At 35.3% G+C, this 24,326-nt stretch overlaps 2 pseudogenes; one reads left to right on the forward strand and one right to left on the reverse strand.

Moving 5' to 3' along the window:
- Positions 1 to 8,715: 8,715 nt before the first annotated feature.
- Positions 8,716 to 8,815, reverse strand: LOC128032927 (small nucleolar RNA R71; annotated as a pseudogene).
- A 6,041-nt stretch (positions 8,816 to 14,856) lies between these two features.
- On the forward strand, positions 14,857 to 19,734 carry LOC105797596 (uncharacterized; annotated as a pseudogene).
- The last annotated feature ends 4,592 nt before the right edge of the window (positions 19,735 to 24,326 follow it).

Below are 24,326 nucleotides of genomic sequence, written 5' to 3' on the forward strand. Positions count from 1 at the left end.
CATTGGAGACAATGCGAACTTTAAGTTTTGGGGAATGCATATAGGGCTTGGAATGCACCCATATTTCAATTTTTTTTAGAAATGAAGCATACAAGGTTTAATTATAGTTAATGAAAATTGTTTGAAAATTTTTGTTACATTCGATGCTTAATTCTTAAATCATCAAAATTATCAATGGATGAGTTGGATAAATTTGACAGAAGGTTGTAGCTTCAATTATTTGATGAATGGATTAGGTTGCATTAGTACTGGATGACTGCCATCATTCCTTAAATATTGAATGAATCTGCTTTTTACAGCTGCTTATATATGTATATATAGTTATAAAGTAGAGACACTCCAAAGTGGGTGTAGTATGAAATGTTAAAAAGGGAACACTCCAATACAAGCGTTAGAAAAATCAATCTGGCCAAAGACTATTGCTGCATGAGTCTGTGTCGGTGCAATTACGTACTCCCTGGGTTTTGTTGCACCCCATCGTTACTTTTCAAGAACAAGGGTACAGTAATGCAACGATATCTCTTATTCTGAAAAAAAATATGTATATATATTTATAACATATAAATACTTAGTATTATACAATAAATGTTGTAATGGTAGATAGAACTTAGGGTTTAAAGCATGATGCTAACATTGATGAAGTTGTAACCTTATTCATTCATGCTTATGAATTATCTATGCAATATTCTTTCACCTGAATGTGATTCATCCATTGGGAATTTAGAGTGTTCAAGTTGCTAAAATAATCATTTACCTTAGCAAAATATTTGTAGCCTTGCTAGTTTCTGTTTTACTTGAGGACAAGTAAAAACTCAAGTTTTAGGGTGTGTTAGCACTAGAAAGAACATAGGTTTTCCCCTTACTTATTGGTTAAATTGTTCCCATTTAGTTATCCTTAGCATACATTTTAGCATTTTCAGTTTAGTAAATTGCATTTTATAACTCAGTGAATCCTAACCTATTTTATCCTTAATTTTGCTAGCTTATTGCATCAATGTCGTTGTATGAGTTAATTCCAGATTGCGTCCAGAATTGTCATCCCACTTGACAGCTGTCCAAATAAGAACAAAAATTGCGTGAACTATCCAGTCTAGTATAACCACCCTGTACGTATAAGGACAGAATAATTCTGAGGAAAGGACACCTGTACTGTTGGAGGGGGACATAAAAGGTGGCGTGAAAAGAAAAAAGAGAGTTTTTTTCTCCATCATCTTCATCATCCAACCGTGAAGCTTGTGGCCATGGTAGCTTAAGCCTCTCATAGGTGAGCTAACATGAAAACCATATGCAGACTAGCTCCTGACGAGGAGACCTAAGTGTGAGATAAGAGGGAATAGAGAGATTCAGTCAAGTTGTTTAAGAATAGTATTCTCCATTCGATTCTTTCTTATTTCTTTCTAAATGTTGGTGATTATTCTCTATTTTCTGTTTGTATGGAAGTACACATGAATTCTTGGTTAAGTGTTATCTTATTCAATCTTGCTTTTATTGTTTAATCTTGGGGTTTTAATGTTTTTTAACATGGAAGTGTTATTGCAGTCACTGATACTGGAAAGTGTAGTGATAGTTTGAGCCAACAAGCATTACAACAGAAGTTGAGTGAGGATTAGAGGAATTTAGTCCACTTGTTCTTAATAATGTCATATTACCATCATCGGAAGGTGAGGCTAATATTCATGTTTAAGTCTCAGATTAAATAGAGGAGTAATGTTGGGTAAGATATACATTGAATTTTATTGCCTCGACAATCACCTATACTTTTATACCTTGTATGCACTTAGTATTTTGTTGAAGATTCATGTTCGGGATACCATTTTATTATTATCATATTTTATTTTATTGTTTTCAAGTTATTGTATCAACAACTATCCTCAAAATTTATCTTGTTTATATCTAGTTATTGCACAAACATTAATACACAAAAGACTACCATCCTTGTGGAATCGATATATGACAAACTCACATCTGTCTACTATACTTGCATCTATAGTGTACGCTTGCACATTATTGCTATGACGTTAAATAGCCGATCAATTAAGTATTCAAATGGCTCTGTATGAGGCTTTATATGGTTGTAGGTATAGATTGCCTATTTGTTGGTCAGAATTGAGTGAAAGAAGGATCGTTGGGCTAAAATTGATTCAAGAAGTAGAAAGTATCTTCAAGTTGATCAATGATAGATTAAAGGCAACATTTGATAGACAGAAATCGTACACTAATCTAAAGATGAGAGATATCGAGTATACAATGGAAGATAATGTATTCTTGAAACTTTATCCATGGGAAAAGGTTCTACGTTTTGGTCACAAAGGGAACCTGAGTCCCAGATTTATCGTGTCGTATGAAGTTATTGAACAATTGGACCAGTAGCATATCGGTTACCCTACCGTCGAAATTGCAAAAGACTCATGTTCTATTCCATGTATCCATGCTCAAATGATATTTTTTGGATCCGTCTCATGTTGTATCATTCCCCATCCGGGCTAGACGTTATGATTTAATTGTGAAAACCAGATTAGCCACTTGTGTGACTGAAAGACCGACCATTTCCTTGAAAACCATAACTACTCTTTTTAAGAAAAATTATGGTGTACTCTTGTGTTAATTTGGAAAACGTTCATAATTTAAGACAATTGTCTTAAGTCATTTTCTTAGTGATAGCATGGTTTTAGAAAACATGTTGCTCGTCATTTCATTCAACAAAAATTTAACTTTTTTTTTGCAATAGAAAACTTAATTTATGACAAAGTTTAGTTAATCGAGTAGCATGCAATGTCCAATTTCAAAACACGTTTTTAAATCCAATCAATGAAATGAATATGCATACATAAAACCCCAAAATGAAAAAAATTATAACGTCCCAAAAATTATGGTTTAGTAGAATCAAGTTTGTGAATCGAGATAAAATGGTAAAGCCTTAATTTTGAAGATTATATATGTATTTTTAGGAAATAAATAAGGTATTAGTTTGTTGGTTAAGTGTTAGTGAAATGTTCTTTAAAACCCAAGTTCAAATTCCTTCTCTCTCACCATTTTTATTATTTTACAGATTTTGCCTTAAACCCTAGTTTGTAACATGCCTTATTTTTCAAATAAATATTGCAAAATTATTTCAAGAATGAGGAAGAAGCCTAATGGTTAAAAGAAATATGAGAAATCATGGAAATTAAATGAGGTCCCAAGTTTGAATACTTTCCTTTGCAAAATAATTAAAATTTTCAAAATCCCTTGTTTTTTAATATGTGTGCCATCCATACCCTTAAACCCTAAGTATAAATAAAAAAAAATTCAGCCTTTCAATCAATTTTTCCCTACCCTAGTCGTTCATCCCCTTCCTCTCCTCTTTTCTCTTCAATTTTCTTTCTTTCTCCCATTGTTGTCGTTGCCTACACCTTATGTTTTACCATCTCTTTCTTCTTCTTTTTGCATCAAGATTGTGCACCATCTCATTTACTCTATTTCTTCCATTTATCCTCGTCTAAATCAGCCCCATATCTGAAATCTTGAACCCTGAGACCAATCTCAAACATTGCCAAGAAAGTATTATTTCCGTTTCTCTTAGCTAGCTTGGGTAAAATCTCTTTTCTCTTCAATTTCTTGATTAATCTTGTCAATTAAAAACCAAAATTTCTAGATCTGGAATTTGGTGAATTTTAATTTCAAATTTATTTTTCCAGATTTTAATGAGATCTCAAATCGTTTTAAAATTCAGCCCTAATTTTAGCCACCATGGGTGGTGGTGCGTGCGCTTATGTACAAGAAAGGGGGTTGTTTTCTTTCTTTGGTCTTGCCCATATTTTTCCATCATTAAATTGTGTTCTTAAACCCTCCTAATCAGCCTTTAATCACATGTTAATTATGTAAAGAAGTTATTGATCAATTAGCCAATCGGATCCCACAAATCATGAAGCGTAAGTGCAATTAAGGATAACTAGTTTGTTATTTCGACATAGTTTTTGGGTAAAGGTTATGAATTGATTAAATGAAATAATTTAATCATTAAATAGCTACTGATTTTCAAGTATATTATTGAATTAGGTGCTGACCCAAACACCCTAAATCATTCGTAAAGGCGAAGAACGATTGTACGTATGGTTCGCATCGATACAGTGTAAGGAATCTAACTAGTTTGGATTCATAAAGTAGTTATAATTTCAACAATTGGCATGAACTCATAAGTGGGTGTTTGGGGTATGGTTTAATGGTAAATTTATTAAATTTATACTGAATTTTGGTTTTTGTTCATTTAAGGAATTATTAAGGAAATTTGGAATATTCGCTATTGTGCTGCGAGAAAGCAAAAAATAAGGTATGGGTCCTAAGCTCATAAAATTGTTTGAAAATGTTAAATATCATGTTATATTTGATAAATTATCTTGTTGATTGAATTGGATTAATAGCCAAATTATTGTTTTTGTGAGTAGCCGAACCAAGTATGTTTCGAGCCTTAAAAGATTGACATGTTGGCAAAATTGTTAGTTTGATAGTATGAATGTTTAATTGAGTTTGTAATTGTATATTTGAGTTATAAGATATGAGAATGTTTGACTGAATAATAATGTGTTGAGATAAGTGTAACACCCCAAACTCGGCCTAGACGTTATGGTCGAATCTGGCGATATCACATTGAAGTGTTTTTCAAAAACATAGTTTCATTGAAAACACGTTCCATACTAATTCACGTGTATTGAAAACTCAAGTTTTCTTTAGCAGTGTGTTGATCATATTAGTTTGTTACTATATTTAACACGTTGTTTGATGCGGAAACTTTTACTGTATTTTATAAAAACGTGGTGTCTTTGAAAACAGTTACCTTTTGAAAACCCGTCTTTTTCTACAACTAGTAGTTTACATCAAACTAACTAAATAAAAACCCCAATTTAAAGTTTATAACCTTAAAGAGGCCTTTTTACATAAAAATACCCAAATCCAGTTACTTATAAATCAGAAGCTAAAAGCGAAAGCTGAAGCGGTTGTATGGCCATCATCGAGTCCCTCGCAGCACCGACTCACCTACAACTGGGAATTACATGTACAATTAGACAGAGGGGTGAGTTTACGAAAACTCAGTGTGTAATCCCCTAACAAGTAAACCGTCAATAAAACATTAGATAAATGCAGTTTGGGCCTGAGCCCGTTACAGTAATAGTCTAGTTCAGTGTGGGCCTAAGCCCTTTCTCGTAACAGTAAATGATTAGGCTTGAGCCCATCACAATGCTAGTAATCAGTAGGCTTTTGCCCAACTTTAGTAATAGTATCAGTGGGGCCTTGGCCCACAACAGTAACAAATATCATTTATGCAGTGAACAGTATGTAATATCATTAATCGATGTACTAACAATACAATATCATTAATCAGTGCAGATATGCAATTAGAAGTCCTACCCAATATAGCCATTAGTAGGTCCACAGTCATCTTGGGCGACCTGTGTAACCTTATCAGTACGGTCATTTTACCCTATGGGGGTATTTTGGTCATTTTACCCTACGAGGGTATTTCGGTCATTTTACCCTATGGGGGTATTTTAATCAGTTTACACTATAGGGGTATTTCAGTTATTTTACCCTATGGGGGTATTTCGGTCATTTTACCCTATGGAGGTATTTTGGTAATTTTACCCTATTGGGGTATTTCAATCATTTTACCCTATGGAGGTATTTCGGTCATTCTACCCTATAAGGGTATTTTGGTCATTTTACCTATTTTGGGGTTTTGATGCAGATATCGACCTCTCAAAAGGTCCGCAGTCACCTCGAGCGACTCAGGTAACATAAAAGGTCACAACAGTGAAAATGGGCCCAAGGCCTATTGCACGATCCAAGTGTGCCCACACGCTTGTGCGGCCCGATCAGCCCAAATTTGCCACGGAAATGAGATCTACTTAGCCCCGTCCAGTATTTGCCACAAATCGTGGATTTCATCTATGTGGGGCCCACAAGCCCAATGAGCCCACATGGCCCATTTCGGCCCAACGTGGCCTATAACGGCCTAAGCCCATGGAAATGCTCATAGAGGCCTCTACAGTTTATCACCCATGATTGGCAGGTTTGGCTTTCCACACGAGCGATCGCACACTCGTGTGGTCTCAACGTCGTATTTCAGCTTTTCGGCTTTTGCCATTCTACAGTTACAGTGGGGTGGTTACACACCTGATGCGATTTGCAGATTCCCTTTGTTCTGAACACTCTTATTAGGAAAATCAATGATCATCGCACCCTTGGTTCTCAGGCAATGTGCCAATCAACCTCGATCACCACCAGTTAGGAATGGAAGCAATGTAAGTTGGAGAAAGCGACGAAAACCTTGAAAACCTCACCGATCTCCTACCGAGAACAAGGAACAAATGAGATGATATATATAGCTCTCCACAACAACAACCTCCTCAAATCCCAATATCCCTCCTCAATTATCCTCAAATCCCAATATCCCTCCTTAATTATCTCTATAACCAGTTCAAACTCCATTTACCAGTATTTCAATCCAACTCTACCACCCACACGAACTAAGCAGCAAAATAAATACCCCTTTTTTGATGCGCCACCACTTGAACCTTAGACCCCATGTACACTCCACACACCCCTTACCACTAGACCAACAACTCCTTTGTATCATATTTTAACCATAATAGTTTAAGAACCTACTATTTAGATCCAAGGATTTTATTCATTTAAAATAAAATTTTTTTTTGCATAACCAAGGCTTGAACCCCTGACTTCTTAAACACTTCCAAACACTCCTAAATCACTTAACCACTGAAACAGACATTCACTTATGTCACTTCCTTGCACAACTAAATATTTATGTGCAGTCTCCTAACTGTTCCCCTGTTCAAAACCTATTTCTTCTAGGCCCAAAATTCGGGGTGTTACATTAAGCTTATGTATAATTTAAATGCATGAGATATTTGTTATATTGTGTATTGAAAAGGGTGCAACTTATGCACAATGAAAATCTGTAAAATATGTAAAATTGAACGATATCGATTGATACCAACACAATAGTAATTTAAAAGATTGGAACACTATTTCCATTTATTGAAAGCATGTGATTATTGTGGACATGCCGCTCATATTGAATGAATGTGAAAAGTCTTAAGATATGATTATATATGAGATTGTGTGACATATTGCATATGCATTGGGTTGGAATTTTGTGGTTCATAGAAGAGTTTCATGGAGTACCGACAACATATTAAGCCCGTATTATTCGTAGTCAGTGCACTGTACATGGAGTACCAAGGGGAATGGCAATTTATCGCATTTTTACTGGTAGCTTGTCTGCATTTTTACTTGTAGAATTTTTTGCATATTGTTATCGGTGTCATGCTCACGACATATTCAAATGTTATTGATTTGTGATATGTGTTGTATTGTGTTGTATTGAATGGTATTGAAATTAATGATTGTTACTCAAATGAATGATGCCCCATGCTCATACACCATTTGACATTAATTTGATAATGGCTATGTAAGATATGAAATTCCTATGATGGTTCTGTTTTCTTCCGTTAATGCTAATATATTTCACTGTATTTTATGCTTTTTCCCGTTTAAATAATTGTTCGACTCACACTAAGCTTTTCATAAGATTACCCCAATAGTGTTTAACTTTTCAGGTAAACCTCGAAATTAGGACCGAACTCGACATTTGGAGAATCACCTTGGCCCTGGGACTATTTTTAATAAATATTAATCAGTCTCTATTAGTTTTGGTTTGTAACTTTTAATTATTTTTAGTCCATGGCTTGGTAACTTTTCTTTTGGGGATTTTTGCATGCATGGATTACTCAAGCATAATAATCAAATAATGCATGATATCGGGCTTAAGAAAAATTTGATATTGCTCCCTAGTTTCCTCAGCATATTTTCTTCCAGGTATTTGATTTTATTTTCTTGTCTTGACTTTTTATTTTTGTGTTTCTAGCTACTACTTCATTATCAATACTTATTCCAAAGTTAAGTGTTAAATTTCTATTCTAGCATAATATTTGTAATCTTGTAAGTTCTAATCAACTTCTCTGTGGATCGACCTCGGACTCTTGAGATTTTATTACTTGAATATAACCTAACTTGGGTTGTAGAACTAGAAATTCACTATCAAGTTTTTGGCACCGTTGCCGAGGAAGTTAAGATTTAGGTTACAAGTTTATAAGTATCATTTTTATGTACATATATTTGGCTTGTTCTACCGCCTAATTTGTTTATGCATATTTGGCATGGCGATTTTAATTCTCGTCATTTAGTTAGAAAAATTGTGAAACCTTTTTGGTAATTTGATTGAGACACCTCCACATTCTCCAATCATGGATGAGATTGAAAAAGCTCCTGATGAAAATGAGATTTAACAAGTGTGCACCCTGCTTGATTACTTGCAACCTCCTCAAAATTCAACACCCTTTTGCTTTGTTTTACCTTTGAATGCAAATAATTTTTGGTTCAAATCTGGAATCATAAGTTTACTTCCTAATTTTCATGGCTTAGAAGCATGAAATTCCTTACTTACATCTTAAATATTTTGAAGAAGTATGTGCCACCTTTAAAAATCCACCTTGTGCTATTGAAATTGATAAACTCAAATTATTTCCTTTTCCTTTAAAAGATAAAGGTGAAAATTTGGTTTAACAATTTAAAACCAAGATCAATTGGTACTTGGCAAGAAATGCAAACTGGATTTTCAAAGAATTTTTTTCCAACACAAAAGCACCAATGCTTTTAAAAGACAGATTCAAAATTTCTTGCACAATTCAAATGAACCATTTTTTCAATGTTGGGAACGTTTCAAAGATTTGTTAAGTTCATGCCCACATCATGGTTTTGAAAATTGGCAGACTTTCAGTTTCTTCTATGAAGGTTTAATTCCTGAAGCTAAACAATTTGTTGAGATAGTGTGTAACAGAGAGTTCCTTGATAAATAACCTGAAGAGGCCTTTGACTTCCTAGAGCATTTGGCAGAAAATTCACAACCTTGGCACATAGTTAACCCTTCTGAATATTCCATTAGATCGAATCTTGCTAATAATAAAGGAAAATATCACCTTATTTTAGAATATGATCTAAGTGCTAGTGTCATGGGTTGCGCATGGGATCTCGCAACCATGACGGATTCGTGCGATCCATCGCATACGAGGGAGGTCATTTGGCCCAACTGGACTGGTCCATTGCCTGGAGGAATTAAAAGCCCATCTCCGGAGCTTGGCAAATAAGGAAAGTGATCTTTTGAAGATATGCTTGGCAAATATGGAAGGTGATCTTTTGAGATATGTGATCCTAGATATTAAATGAAATCTTTAGAAGATACGATTATGTAATCTTAAAGATTTGATATTGTGATAGCTTTTAATTGTAGCCATTGATGTATTTTGATTTAGACCGTTGATTTTGGAGAGCCTCAACTATAAATATAGGACTCTCTGCTCATTGTAAATTATTGAGTTGTTAATTGAATCTTGAGAGTATTCACTCAAACTTTTCTCTCAAATGTTCTTACTTTCTGTTACTTTTGTTCATCTTTCAAAGTCCGTTCTTACTTCGTTCTTCTGCTATTCTTCGTGGTTGCCTTAAAGAAAATTCTGTTGAATCCATAATTTGTTGTGAGTTAGGCTGACTTAGGCGTTTGAGCAAAGAAACTGCCTAAGGCCGCACGGATCGCGTGGGAAAACTCTAAGTCCGTGACAGTTGGTATCCGAGCCAGTGTTTGTAGGTACCACTGAAAGATGTCAAAAGAAGCTGCTGAGAATGTTGAGGGAATGGAGACCCGTGGGAGGGCTAGGAAAGCTAGTCGTTCGAGAGACATACTGTCAGCTTTGGAGGATCGAGTCATCACTCTCGAGGATTCCGTGGGAGACATCAATGAGAGGATTGATGATGTCGATGATAGGCTCCATGGTGGGTTGCAGTCCATGCAGGAGCAACTCAAAGAGTATGTGTTGGATAATGTTGAAAAACTGAATGGCAGGGATGATGCCATTGAGGCTATGGTAACAGCCTTGAAAGAGGAGATTGCGGAGCTCAAGGGTGAACTCACAATCTACAAGGTTGCTTTAGGCAATAGAGGGTTAGCTGCTTTAGCACCCAAGCCCAGTGTTGATGTTCCCAAGAGAAAGGAGTTCAAGGGAACAAGGTCTACTAGAGATGCGGACAACTTCCTTTGGGGAATCGAGCAATACTTCCGTGCCAAAGGCATTATGGAGGATGCCACTAAGGTAACTACTGCTGCTATGTATCTCACTGACGTTGCTTTGTTGTGGTGGCGTCGTAGGTCCACTGATGTGAGTCGTGGTAGGACTGAAATTGGAACTTGGGAGGAGTTTCGATGTGAGTTTAAAGCACAGTTTTACCCAGAGTATGCCAAGGATGAGGCTCGGGCAAAGTTGCGTCGGCTTACGCAACAAGGCACTGTGAGGGAGTATGCGCAGCAATTTAGCGAACTTATGCTTCAAATCTCAGATATGGGTGAGAAAGAAGCATTCTTTTCCTTCATGGATGGGTTGAAACCATGGGCAAAGCAAGAGTTGCAACGTCGAGGAGTCCAAGAGCTTACCAAGGCGATGTCTTTGGCAGAATCGCTTGCTGAATTTGGTGGGAAAAAAGACAATGCGAATTCTTCTAAGCCCAGATTCAATCAAAAGGGTAATAGTGGGGGAGATAAAGAAAGCCCGCTAGGAATGGCAACAGTAAGAAACCTTGGGACAAGAGAAAGAGTGGGCCTATAAGTTGCTTTCACTGTGATGGTCCACATATGATCAGGAACTGCCCAAAGAAAGTCGCTCTCACGGCTATGGAAACAAATGGGGAGTCAAATGTGGAGGACAACAATATCGGTTCAATACTAGGGGGTGTCGAAGATAGAACGAGTCATGGATTGATGTTTGTGGACATCATTGTGGCCGGTAGAAAATTGAATGCGCTGGTTGACACTGGGGCGTCTGATTTGTTCATGTCTGAAGAGGCAGTTCGAAAACTTGGGCTCAAGGTAGAGAATGAGCTGGGTCGGATCAAAACAGTGAATTCAGAAAGTGTCCCAATCAAGGGTGTTGCCAAGGGAGTGGATCTTCAACTAGGCGATTGGGCCGGCAAGGTATCCATTAAGGTAATACCACTCGATGACTATGATTGTGTGATTGGACTAAGTTTTCTTGATCAGGTTAAGGCACTTATTGCCCCTTCGAGTGATTACATGGTGATTGCGGGTTCGAACCATCCATGCATGGTAAGAATGACAAAGAAGAGAAGCTTAGAGGGGAAAACACTGTCAGCAATTCAATTTGCTAAGTGAGTGCGCAGGGATGAAGTCTCTTATTTGGCTACCTTGAAGATAGAGGATACGGTTAAGTCCGTTAGTGAAATCGCGAAAGAAGTGAGCCAATTGTTGCAGTGCTTTTGGGATGTGATGCCTGCTCAGTTGCCAAAAAGTTTGCCACCAAAGAGGGAGGTAGACCACAAAATTGAGTTAGTGTCCAACGTGGTGCCGCCAGCAAGGCCCCCTATCATATTACTCCGCCAGAGTTAGAAGAATTGTGAAAACAATTGAATGAGCTATTGGATGCAGGATTCATTAGACCATCTAAATCCCCATACGGTGCGCCAGTGTTGTTTGAAAAGAAACATGATGGGTCCTTGAGAATGTGCATTGATTATCGGGCTCTAAACAAGATCACTGTAAAGAACAAGTACCCTATTCCTCTTATTACAGATTTGTTCGAGCAACTTGGTAGTGCAAAATGGTTTACCAAGTTGGATTTGAGATCAGGGTACCATCAAGTTCGAATAGCCGACGGGGTGAACCAAAGACAGCTTGTGTGACACGATATGGTTCGTATGAGTTCCTTGTGATGCCTTTCGGACTCACGAATGCCCCAGCTACCTTCTGCACCCTAATGAATAAGGTACTCCAACCTTTTCTTGATCGTTTTGTGGTTCTTTATCTTGATGATATTATGGTGTATAGCAAGTCTCTCGAGGAGCACGTGGGACACTTGAGGGAGGTGTTCCAAACTTTGAGGAAAAATGAGTTGTTTGTTAAGGAGGAGAAGTGCTCATTTGCCCAACAAGAGGTATCATTCTTAGGCCACATTGTGGGAGGGGGTAAGATCCGAATGAATAAGAGCAAGGTTCGAGCCATTTCCGAGTGGGAGCCCCCAACCAAGGTGACGGAGTTGAGATCTTTTCTTGGGTTGGCAAATTACTATCGACGCTTTATTAAAGGCTACTCGAGAATTACCACACCCTTGACGGACATGTTGAAAAAAGGGAAGGTATGGGATTGGAATCCGGAATGTAAGAGGGCCTTTAATCAATTGAAGCAAGAGATGGCGAAGGAACCTGTGCTTGCCTTGCCAGATTTTTTGAGGCCATATGAGGTATGCACAGATGCATCAGATTATGCTATCAGGGGAGTCCTAATGCAAGATGGACATCCTATTGCTTTCGAGATTCGAAAGCTTAATGAGACGGAGTGAAGATATACGGTCCAAGAGAAGGAGATGACTGCGGTGGTGCATTGCTTGCGCACTTGGAGACATTATTTATTAGGTTCCAGGTTTGTTGTCCTTACCGATAATGTTGCCAACAGTTATTTTCTAACCCAGAAAAATTTGTCTCCCAAACAGGCTTGTTGGCATGTTTTCTTAGCTGAATTTGACTTTACCATGGAGTATAAGCCGGGGAGTGCCAACATTGTGGCTGACGCACTGAGTCGAAAGATGGAATTTGCGACAATTAGCCAACCTGATGGTTCCTTATTGGAACGTATTCGAGAAGGATTGTCCCATGATCCCACAGCCAAAAATCTGACGGAGTTGGCCAAGGAGGGAAAAACTAGAAGATTTTGGCTTGATGGAGAGCTGCTATACACCCAGGGGCGTCGCCTCTATGTGCCTCATTATGGGAAGCTACGTAAGGAAGTCATGAAAGAGTGCCATGACTCGAGATGGGCGGGCCACCCAGGGATGCACCGTACTTTGGCCCTTTTGGAAGAACGTTATTATTGGCCTCACACGGGTGATGATGTGGAAACTTATGTGAAGACTTGTCTGGTTTGCCAACAAGACAAGGTTGAGTAAAAGACCCCAGCTGGTTTGCTTCAACCCTTGCCCATTCCGGAAAGACCATGGGAAAGTTTATCCATGGATTTTATTGTTGGTTTACTTAAGTCTGACGGGTTTGCGAGTATTCTTGTTGTGGTGGACAGGTTCTCGAAGTATGCGACGTTCATTCCGGCCACCAAGGAATGTCCTGCTAAGGAGGCAGCTCGTTTATTCCTTAGAAATGTGGTAAAATATTGGGGCGTGCCACAGTCTATTGTCAGTGATCGTGATGGGCGATTTATAGGTCGGTTTTGGACCGAGTTGTTCAAGTCAATGGGCTCAGACTTGAACTTTTCCATGAGTATGCATCCGCAAACCAATGGGCAAACTGAGAGAGTAAATGCATTGTTAGAAACATATCTGCGACACTATGTGAGTGCCACACAAAGGGATTGGCCAAAGTTATTGGATGTGGCTCAATTCTCATATAACTTGCAGCGAAGTGGGGCAACGAACCAAAGTCCGTTTGAGATAGTGACGGGCCAACAGCCACTCACACCCAATGCTGTGGTAACCCGTTATACAGGACCAAATCCAGTAGCTTATCGTTTTGCGAAGGATTGGCAAGAGAAGAATGACTTGGCTAGGGCTTGTTTACACAAGGAAAGCAAGCGCAATAAGAAGTGGGCCGATCAGAACCGAAGAGACGTGCAATTTCAAGTGGGTGACTCAGTCCTTGCCAAACTACAATTGATGTTGTGATATACGGGCTTGCACAAAGGGCTCGTGCGAAGGTATGAGGGGCCGTTTAAAGTTGTGAAGAGAATGGGCAAAGTGGCATACAAGCTTGAGTTGCCTCCAAAACTTAAAATCCGCCCATTGTTCCATGTAAGTATGCTTAAGCCATTTCATTGGGACTAAGAAGATCTGAATCGGGGCATGTCTAAATGAGCACCAATGGGGGTAAAGGTCTCTTACGACCGCGACGTGGAAACCATTGAGGCAGACCGTGTGATTAGACAAAAGTACCATCGACCGCGTCATGAATACTTAGTTCGATGGAAAGGACTTCCTGATAGCGAAGCAAGTTGGGAACCTGCTGAGGCATTGTGGCAATTTCAAGGAAAGATTGACCAGTTCCATGAGGAGGACGCGACGAGGGCGTCGCTAGAACAAGTGGAGGAGAATGCATGGGTTGCGCATGGGATCTCGCAACCATGACGGATTCATACGATCCATCGCATTCGAGGGAGGTCATTTGGCCCAATTGGACTGGTCCATTGCCTGAAGGAATTAAAAGCCCATCTCCGGAGCTTGGCAAATAAAGAAAGTGATCTTTTGAAGATATGCTTGGCAAATATGGAAAGTGATCTTTTGAGATATGTGATCCTAGATATTAAATGAAATCTTTAGAAGATACGATTATGTAATCTCAGAGATTTGATATTGTGATAACTTTTAATTGTAGCCATTGATGTATTTTGATTTAGACCGTTGATTTTGGAGAGCCTCAACTATAAATAGAGGACTCTCTGCTCATTGTAAATTATTGAGTTGTTAATTGAATCTTGAGAGTATTCACTCAAACTTTTCTCTCAAGTGTTCTTACTTTTTGTTGCTTTTGTTTATCTTTCAAAGTCCGTTCTTACTTCGTTCTTCTACTATTCTTCGTGGTTGCCTTAAAAAAAATTTTGTTGAATCCATAATTTGTTGTGAGTTAGGCTGACTTAGGCGTTTGAGCAAAGAAACTGCCTAAGGCCGCATGGATCGCGTGGGAAAACTCTAAGTCCGTGACACTAGGATGACTAGTTTAACTAGAAAGGTTTAAGCCATGGAGTTTAGGAAAGTACAAGAAATTAAACCAGGAAAAACTGAAGAAATTTGTGGTATTTGTGAAATCATGGGACATTCTTCTATGGAATGCCCAAACATTTCACTTTTCAAAGAAATGTTGCATGAACAAGAAAATGTTGTGGAAACATTCAGAAAACCCTTTCATTCTCCATACTCAAGCATTTACAACCCTCAATGGAGAAACCACCCTAACTTCAGATGGCAGGATAATAATCGTGCTCATTTCCCCCATTCTCCAAAACCTCCTAACACTCTGACCCAACCATCTTCACATGTTAAAAGTTTAGAGGATACATTGTAAGAATTCATGCAGACACAAACAAATGTCAACAATCAGACTTCACAAGGTATCAATGAAATCAAGAGCACCCTTTCTATGTTGATAGCCTCAATGCGCATTCAAGAAAAAGGTAAGTTTCTTGCTCAACCTCAACCTAATCCTTCTACTCAATGTCATATTTCTTGTCCTAAAGAAATCCAAAAAGAATATGTGAATTCTATCACAACTCTTCAAAGTAGTAAGGCCATCGACAAGAGTATTTCTTCCAAAGCCCAAGAGCCCTCTCTCAGTTTGCTAAGTAGTGGTAAGGATGATTACAAGCCTAAAAGTTCTAACAACTTAGACAAGGAAAATATGGGGTTTCTGCTCCTTTCCCTCCAAGATTACAACCAATAAGGAATTTGAATCAAAATGCTAAAATTTTAGAAATTTTCAAGCAAGTCAAGATTAATTTCCTTTATTGGATGTGATTAAACAAGTGTCGTCTTATGATAAGTTTTTGAAAGATATGTGCAAAGTGAAAAGGAAACATAATGTGCAAAAGAGAGCCTTTTTAACTGAACATGTGAGTTAAATCATTCAGCATATCACTCCACCTAAATACAAAGATCATAGTTGCCCTACAATTTCATGCATCATTGGGAACACCGTAATAGATCGTGTTTCGCTTGAACTTGGTGCTATTGTTAATCTTTTGTCTTTCTCTATTTATCAGCAATTAGATTTAGGTGAACTTAAACAAACATCTATCACATTTCAGTTAGCTTATCGATTTTTCAAAATTCCTCGAGGGATAGTAGAAAGTGTGTTGGTTTAAATTTACAATTTTTATTTTCCAATTGATTTTATTATTTTGGACACGCATCCTGTCTTAGATTCTACTTTACAAATCCCTATTATTTTAGGTTGTCTATTCCTTGCAACTTCAACTACTTTGATTAATTGCAAGAACAGTGTTCTAAACTTGTATTTTGGAAACATGACATTAGAATTAAATGTGTTTAACATTTGTAATCAACCTGCTAAAGATTCTGATGTACATGAAGTGGAATTCATTGAATAACTTGTCCTTGAACAATTCATCAATTCCAAACTATTCAATCCTTTGGAAAATTATTTAACTGAATTTGAAATTGATGACGAAACAAAAAAAATCCATGCATTAATCCTGTCTTAAACAATTTTCAAGGACAAGATAAGAAATTTTATTAGAAACAAAAGTTTGAGGAACATCCAACAACTAAAGATGTTTTAACACATTAGTTGATCAACCACCCATGCTTGATTTGAAACAACTACCATGTGATCTGAAATATTCATTTTGGGTGAGAATGAAACTTTTCAGTCATAATTTCCTCAAAACTTGATGCACACCAAGAAGGTAAGCTACTGAAATTTTGAAAATGCATAAAAATGCATTAGGATGGACCAACATAGCTAACATAAAAGAAATTAACCCTCTGATTTGCACACATAACATTTATTTAGAGGAAAATGCTAAACCCTCTAGACAAATGCAACTAATTCTTAATCCTAATATGAAATAAGCGGTGAGAAACGAAGTCATTAAACTCTTGGATAATAGAATCATTTATCCTATTTTTTACAGCAAATGGGTAAATCCTACCCAAGTTGTACCCAAAAATATGGGGTTACTGTAGTCAAAACTGAAAATAATGAATTGATCCCAACTAGGACTATTATTGGTTGGCGCATATGCATTGATTATAGGAAACTTAATTTAGTGACCAGAAAAAATCATTTCCTTTTACCTTTCATGGATAATATCTTAGAAATAGTTGCGGGGCATGAATTTTATTGTTTTCTAGATGGATATTTTGGGTATAAGAAAATTACAATTTCACTTGAGGATCAAGAGAAAACCACTTTTACATGTCTTTTGGCACTTTTTCACATCGAAGTTTGCCTTTTCGATTATGTAATGCACCAGCCATGTTTCAGAGATACATGTTTAGTATTTTTAGTGGTATGGTTGAATGCATTTTAGAAGTCTTCATGGATGATTTTTCTTGTTTGGTGATTCATTAAATGATTGCTTATCTAATTTAGAAAAGGTTTTAATTAGATGTAAAGAAAAAAATTTTGTTCTTAATTAGGGAAAATGTCATTTCATTATCACTAAAGGAATTGTTTTAGGACACATAGTTTCTTCAAAAGGGATTCAGGTAGACAAGTCAACATTTGACTTTGTGTAATCTCTTATTAAAGGATAGTGTGTTTGGATGGACTGAAAAGTGTGAAATGACTTTTGGAAAACTTAAAAGTATGCTTACTTCTGCTTCTATTATGAAACCTCAGATTGGACTTTACCATTTGAAGTAATGTGTGATTCTAGTGATTACGTTCTTAGTGTTGTGTTAGGATAAAGGAAACATAAGAAAACATATGTCATTTGTTATGCAAGTAAAACTTTAAATAGTGCTCAAATGAATTATGCTACTACTAAAAAATAATTACTTGTAGTAGTTTTTGCATTGGAAAAATTCAGATCTTACCTTGTTGGATCATCTATTGTTGTCTTTAGTGATCATGCAACTTTAAAATATCTTCTCTCCAAAAGGATGCCAAACCCAGGTTGATTAGGTGGATTTTTCTTCTTCAAGAATTCACCATCACCATTCGATATAAGAAAGGAGTAGAAAATTTGTGGCTGACCATTTGTCAAGACTTGTTTGTGAGGAATCTTTTGAAACTTTCCCAATTAATAATAGTTCTCCTAATGAACAAATTTTAAATATCTTTGTTATACCATGGTTTGCTGACATTACTAATTTTCTTGCGACAGGAAAAATTCCTTCTTAGTGGAGTTTACAACATAAAAGGAAATATTTTTCTGAGGTAAAAAATTTATTGGGATGATTCATGTCTTTTCAAATACTACCCTAATCAAAATTTTCGAAGATGCATACCTGACAATGAGGACATAGTGTCATTAATTTTTTTTTTCATTTTGAAGCATGTGGTGGTCATTTTTCATCCAAGAAAATTGCTGCAAAAATTTTACAATGTGGATTTTATTGGCCAACCTTATTCAAGGACACTTATAATTTATGCAAATCATGTGAAAATTTCCAAAAATATGGATCCATTTCAAAACGAAACATGATGCCATTAAATCCAATTTTTATGATTAAAATTTTTGACTGTTGGGGTATTGACTTCATGAGACATTTTCCATCATCGTTTGGTTTTTATACATTTTTGTTGCAGTATATTATGCTTCAAAATGGATAGAGCCAACTCCATGTCGAAATAATGATCACAAAACAATGATTAAGTTTTTAAAAGAAAATATTTTAAGTCGATTTGGGATTCCTCGATCTATTATAAGTGATGAGCGCACACATTTTTGAAACATTAATGAAGAAATATACCATTAGACACAGTTGCAACCCCTTATTCAGACAAATGGACAAGTAGAACTTGCAAATAAGGAGATTAAGAACATTTTGGAAAAACATGATTAACCCAACTTGCAAAGATTGGTCTCTAAGACTTAATGATGCATTATGGGCTTATCGAATTGCTTTTAAAACATCATTAGTCATGTCTCCCTATCTACTAGTTTATGGAAAACCTTGTCATTTACCCATGGAAATTGAACATAAGGCATATTGGGCTATTAAAATGCTTAACTCCAATCTTGATGATGCTTCTAAGTTGTGAAAGTTGCAAATTAATGAACTTGAAGAACTTAGAAATAATGCTTATGAGAATTCAAAAATAAATAAATAAAGAACCAAAGCTTTTCATGGCAAGATGGTGTTAAGAAAGACATTTGATGTTGGACAAAAGGTTTTGCTTTATGACTCCCGACTTCACTTATTTCCTGGAAAACTAGGATCAAGGTGGAGTGGTCTATTTGTTATAAAACATGTGTACCCTCATGAGGCAGTCGACATTGAGAATCCAAATAATTGTTATGTATTCAAGGTTAATGGAAAAAAGACTCAAATTATTCCTTGAAAATCAAATTGCTCAAGATGAAATTCTTTGTCTTTCTGATCCTTGTTACAATAATGTTTAGGTGTAAATATATATTTTAATAATTAGGAATTCATATTATTATCGTTGTTATTGTTACCATTTATTACAATTCTTTGACTTTTTTTGTTTTTTTTTGTATTGAAATTTTTTCCTTCCGATCCGTTAAATGGCGTTATACCATTTATTACAATTCTCTTTTTTTGTATTGTTTTTTTACCCCCGGTTAAATGGCGTATAATGGTACTCCGTGGCTTTAATGTCGATCCTATCAACTACCCATAAAACTAATACAATATATTCTTACTTTTAAATTTTCTCCAATCTAAATCCTTGTACTCTTCTCTCTCATCTCATTTTCTTGGCTTTCAAAGTAATCTAATTTCTTTTTCTCAAACTTTCTTTGATTTCAAAATGGATAACATTGTTTCAAAGTTGCACAAACAATTTTCTTGTCTCCCCAGAAATATGATAGTGAAGCTTTACAAGGTTAGATGCGAGAGATTAAGGATGCTCATGCATAAGGGAATACCTATAGACATTCAAGTGATCATTGAAGGAAAAGTATGATTTGAGAAATATCTTCATGTTTTGCATTTACCTGGCACAAGTAGGAGCAGTTATGCAAGAAAGCGAAGAGCAAAGTGCCTTGAGTGATTTGTAGCAAGTGTCCCAGATAGACCTATAATGATTAGTGTCAATCTATTGGAATGGCATTTGTAAATCGAGAAGATAAAATAATGTTCATTAATTAAGGATTAAGTAAGGAGAATTTTAGAGATATCCAAATTTCTCTTGAGACCCATCCTAGTGGAGCTGTGCAAAAGAAATTCTTGATTTATTGTCTTAGATACAATATGAATAGAATCGTCTTGGAAATCTGATGATCAAATACCTTGTTTGCTAGTTTATAGGAAAATTGGATGGGACTCATAAAAGGCATTTAAGCCATTACTGGACGTAAAATCGGAGGAAGATGTGAGCCACAATCACAACTACTGTAAATAATTCTCAATATTTAATCTTCATTTGCAATAATCATATGTTTTTGCATTTTACATTATGTTTGTATCTATGTTATTTATCTTAATCTCAACTATTTGAAAAATAATAATAAATAAAAAAAAAAAAGGTGATTGTTAATATCAATATTTTATTACTATTTGTTTTTAGATTTTCTGTTACGTGTGATGATTTTCTCCTCCGTATTATTATCTCAAGATTCATGTTTTTTTGTACCTGATAACTAATTGTGACATGTTCTTTTCTTGAATTTTTAAAATTTTTCTTCTCGAAAATATTTGCCTCTGACTTGTTTGATTTTTTTCTTGACATCTTATTTTCTCTTTCTATTTTATTATTACTCTATGTGGGGTCCAAACCTTATATAATTTACTACTTCCTCATTCACATTCAAACATTCAAAAAAAATATGGCAAGTACTTCAACTCAAAAGTGTGAAAAGATTTGTGTTTTTTTTTGTGGATCTTATCCAAGAAAAGAAAAAATTTTATAGATATGGCTATTAAAATTGGGAGTACTACCCAATGAAAAAATTAAGTTAATCTATGGAGGGGGAAGTATGGGTTTGATAGGACCAGTGGCTACATCGGCATATATTAAAGGGAGTTCAGTTTTGGGAATAATCCCAAGAGTGTTCAAAGAAAATGAACTATGTTGACCGACTATCAATAAATAACTACAAGTTTGAAGTATTCATGAACGGTTAGCTATTATGTTCGAAATTGTAGATGCATTCATTGTCTTACCTAGAGGTTTTGGTACATTAGAGGAAACATTTTGCATAACCTCTAGTTCATCTTTCTTCAAACATAAAAAACTCATAGGTTTGCTTAATGTTAATGGTTATTATAACAATTTGCTCTCATTTTTGGATAATGTTGTGGAAAGTGGATTTGTGTTTTCAGAGGCAAGGAATGTCTTGATTGTTGCGCAACTGTTGATGAACTATTCATTAAGCTTCAAGCTTTTTAGTACCATCTAGATCTAATCACTCAATAAATTGTTGAATCAAGAAAAAGAAAAGAGATTCTGACAAACAAGAAATGGATTTAACTTTTTCTTTGTGACATTATTCAACTTTTGGGTTTATCTTATATTTACATTTATATATGTATACATTGTCGTGTTTCAGTTGTAGCAATCTTGACCAACTATCACCTCTAAACTTCACTTATGATTTTGATATTGAGGACAATATCCTAATTTGGCAGAGGGTAGGGGATACTTTTTTGAAAATCCTAAGTCTCTTAAAAAAAAACACTAAAGGTTGTTATTGTAATCAATGTGATAGGGTATGGAAAATAATCTTGAGACTACACCTTATTAGAATGTCTACCCTTATTATTATTATTATTATTATTAATTTTAAATATATATTGTAAAACTAAAGTAAGGAGTGAATAGCATTCTTGAATTGCATCATTTCATGTTGAAATGGAGGATAAGGAGTAATCTTGACACCCATGTTTCAATTTTTTTCTCTTTTTTAAAATAATTCTTTATCAATTTTGTTTTTGTGTGTGTGTGTGTGTGATGTCAGAAAATGTTTTGCATGATCATTTAATATATCTAGTACTTTTGAGATTTTAACATGCTTGCGAAGTACTAAAGTATGTAAGCTTGAATAATTGATGATGATCGAAAAATTAGTTGTTAATCTATTATAGAATGTGTTTCATGGGTTATTTGTAATTAGGTTTTGTTAGGACTTTGGGTTTTTCCTCTTTGAACTTTCTTTGAAAAAATTATCTTTTGAATTTTCTTTTATACATTGTCTGTCTTAGATGATATGCATGACTTGTAATGGGTTGTAAGTAATATATTAATCATGATCTTAGAATCTATTGGCTTATTACCCTTAAATATAATGGGTAGTTCCAAATACATGATAAGGGAAGACCTAGGCAATTTCTTTAGATCGTTTGAGGTTTTCAAGCCAACCCTTGCATAAAATTTCTTAGTACCCTGATTTAGCCTTTTAAGATTTTTTTTCGTTTAATGGTGTTATCTTAGCCTATAAAGCCTTAATTGCTAAATCTTAATCCTTTTGTTTACCCTAAGTATTTAGTGCTTATCAGGCATATTCCTTTAGCTTAAGTATTAAATGAGATAAGTAGAAATATTAAGGTGGATACTTTAAGGTGAGAAAATGAATAAAGCATGGCTTCACCATACGTTGTATTTACATCATGGAGAGAAAGTGGAAAATCAAAAGAAAAGGACTATTTTTTTTGTTTACCTATTTTATCCATGTTTTATTTGAAAGGTAGAAAAATAAAGAGATAAAAAAAAACAAAAAGAGGGAGTTGAAAATATAATTAGTGCTCATATAGGGGAAGTAGGGAATGATACTTTAAGCTTTTTATGATCCATAAGTAACTAATGCTTAAGATTTAAGCCTAAATTGACTTTTCATCCTACCTTAGCCCTAGCCTAATGTTACAAGCCAAAAGACCTAGTAAACTTGTTATTCATATTGGAATCAAATTAAAGGAGAGGGGAACTCTTAATGGACTTATGAAATCATGATTATTATGCTTAACTTACAATCTATTATTGTTTAATGTGTTGATAAGATTGCACACAGGTAATTGCACACATGTACGGAGGTCCAAGGTTTCTAATTTTGCCTAATTATATAAATATTCATGTGACTATTTATATTTTGTCTAGCATCTATTATTTTATTTTCAACATAACTTCTTGTTTTATAATACTTTTGTACTTTGTTCACATGTTATTTTAATTTGTGTACTATTTTTGGGTAGTAACAATTTTCTTTTTTGTCTTGTTGCTTGAGGACAAGTAAAAATGTAAGTGTGGGGGTATGATGAGTCATCACCATGTGATTGTTTTGGACTACATCTTACTTACACTTGCTTGGTTTCTTGAGCATTTTATATGTTTTAAATTTATTTTAGTGATTTGATCTCTTTTTTGTTTGTATTGCAAATATTGTGTATTTTTAGTGTTTTCATGCATTTAGTTTCAACAAAATATTCCATGTGGAATTTGCATGTAAAACAAGTTTGGGAAGAAGATGTCAATACATAGAACCGTGAGATTAAATGCACTAAGACTAAAGTTGATCCAAGATGATGAGTGAAAGTTCAAAGCTCAAAAGATTAAAATTTTTTTAATTTGAACACATTCAGAACTTTCAGTCGGAACACTTCATAGTGTTTCGATCATGCCTCGAGCCTTAGGACTCCATTTTGAGTGTACCTTATATCTTTGAAAAGGGGATTTGAAGTTCTATTCAAATATTGGAACATCAAAACCAAAATGCATCAAGAAGAAATCCAAAAGTAAAGATATTGTTACAAGTTTCACATTGATGGATAGTTTTGATGCATTTTCTTGTTTGGCTCATATCTCCTAACAAAATTGGAATTTGGAGTTGAAATTTTTACAATATATAGACACAATACAGACCATCAATCAACTCTCTTTGACTTTTCCCATTAAGAGTCGTTAACTTGGACAAAAGGAATAATCTTTTAACATGTGACAAATGCCTCAAAAGATGAGAAAGAAGTAGGCCTAGAAATTTATTATTAGCAAGTCCTTTGTATTTTCATTTTCCTCTTCACAAATCTCTATAAATAGCCTTTCATTTCAAAATAGGAGGCATCTTGAAGTTGAGTTCAAGGTCATTTTCTTGTTAAGTTTTTGTTTGTTTCATTATTCGTGTAAATTTTCAAGTTTCTTATATCTAATATGTCTATTTCATCTCAATTTGAGTTGTTTACTTTTGCTATGTTATTTTAAGTTTTCAATATTTAGGTGAAAGGGTGAAACTCTTGGGAAATATTAAGGTAAATTTCATACTCATCATTTGAGCTAAAATTAATTATCAATCACTTGTTATAATCATACTTCTAAAGTAAGATATTTTATTTGTTATAGACAATATATGGCACAATGAATGCTTGGATAAATTAACCTTGATTTTTTTAGACATAAAAATTGGTGTAATAAATATTTGAAATATTTTTATAAGTTTTGAAGTTATCAGGTGATTATAATACCATATGGTTGGACTAAACTTAAATAGTTGAACTATCATATTGCACTATCCTTTGCTTATGGATTCATTTGCTAAATTCTTGGACTTATTGGACAATAATTTTGGACAT

This window comes from Gossypium raimondii, chromosome 9 (assembly GCF_025698545.1).
Source record: "Gossypium raimondii isolate GPD5lz chromosome 9, ASM2569854v1, whole genome shotgun sequence".
In the NCBI taxonomy this organism is placed as follows: domain Eukaryota; kingdom Viridiplantae; phylum Streptophyta; class Magnoliopsida; order Malvales; family Malvaceae; genus Gossypium; species Gossypium raimondii.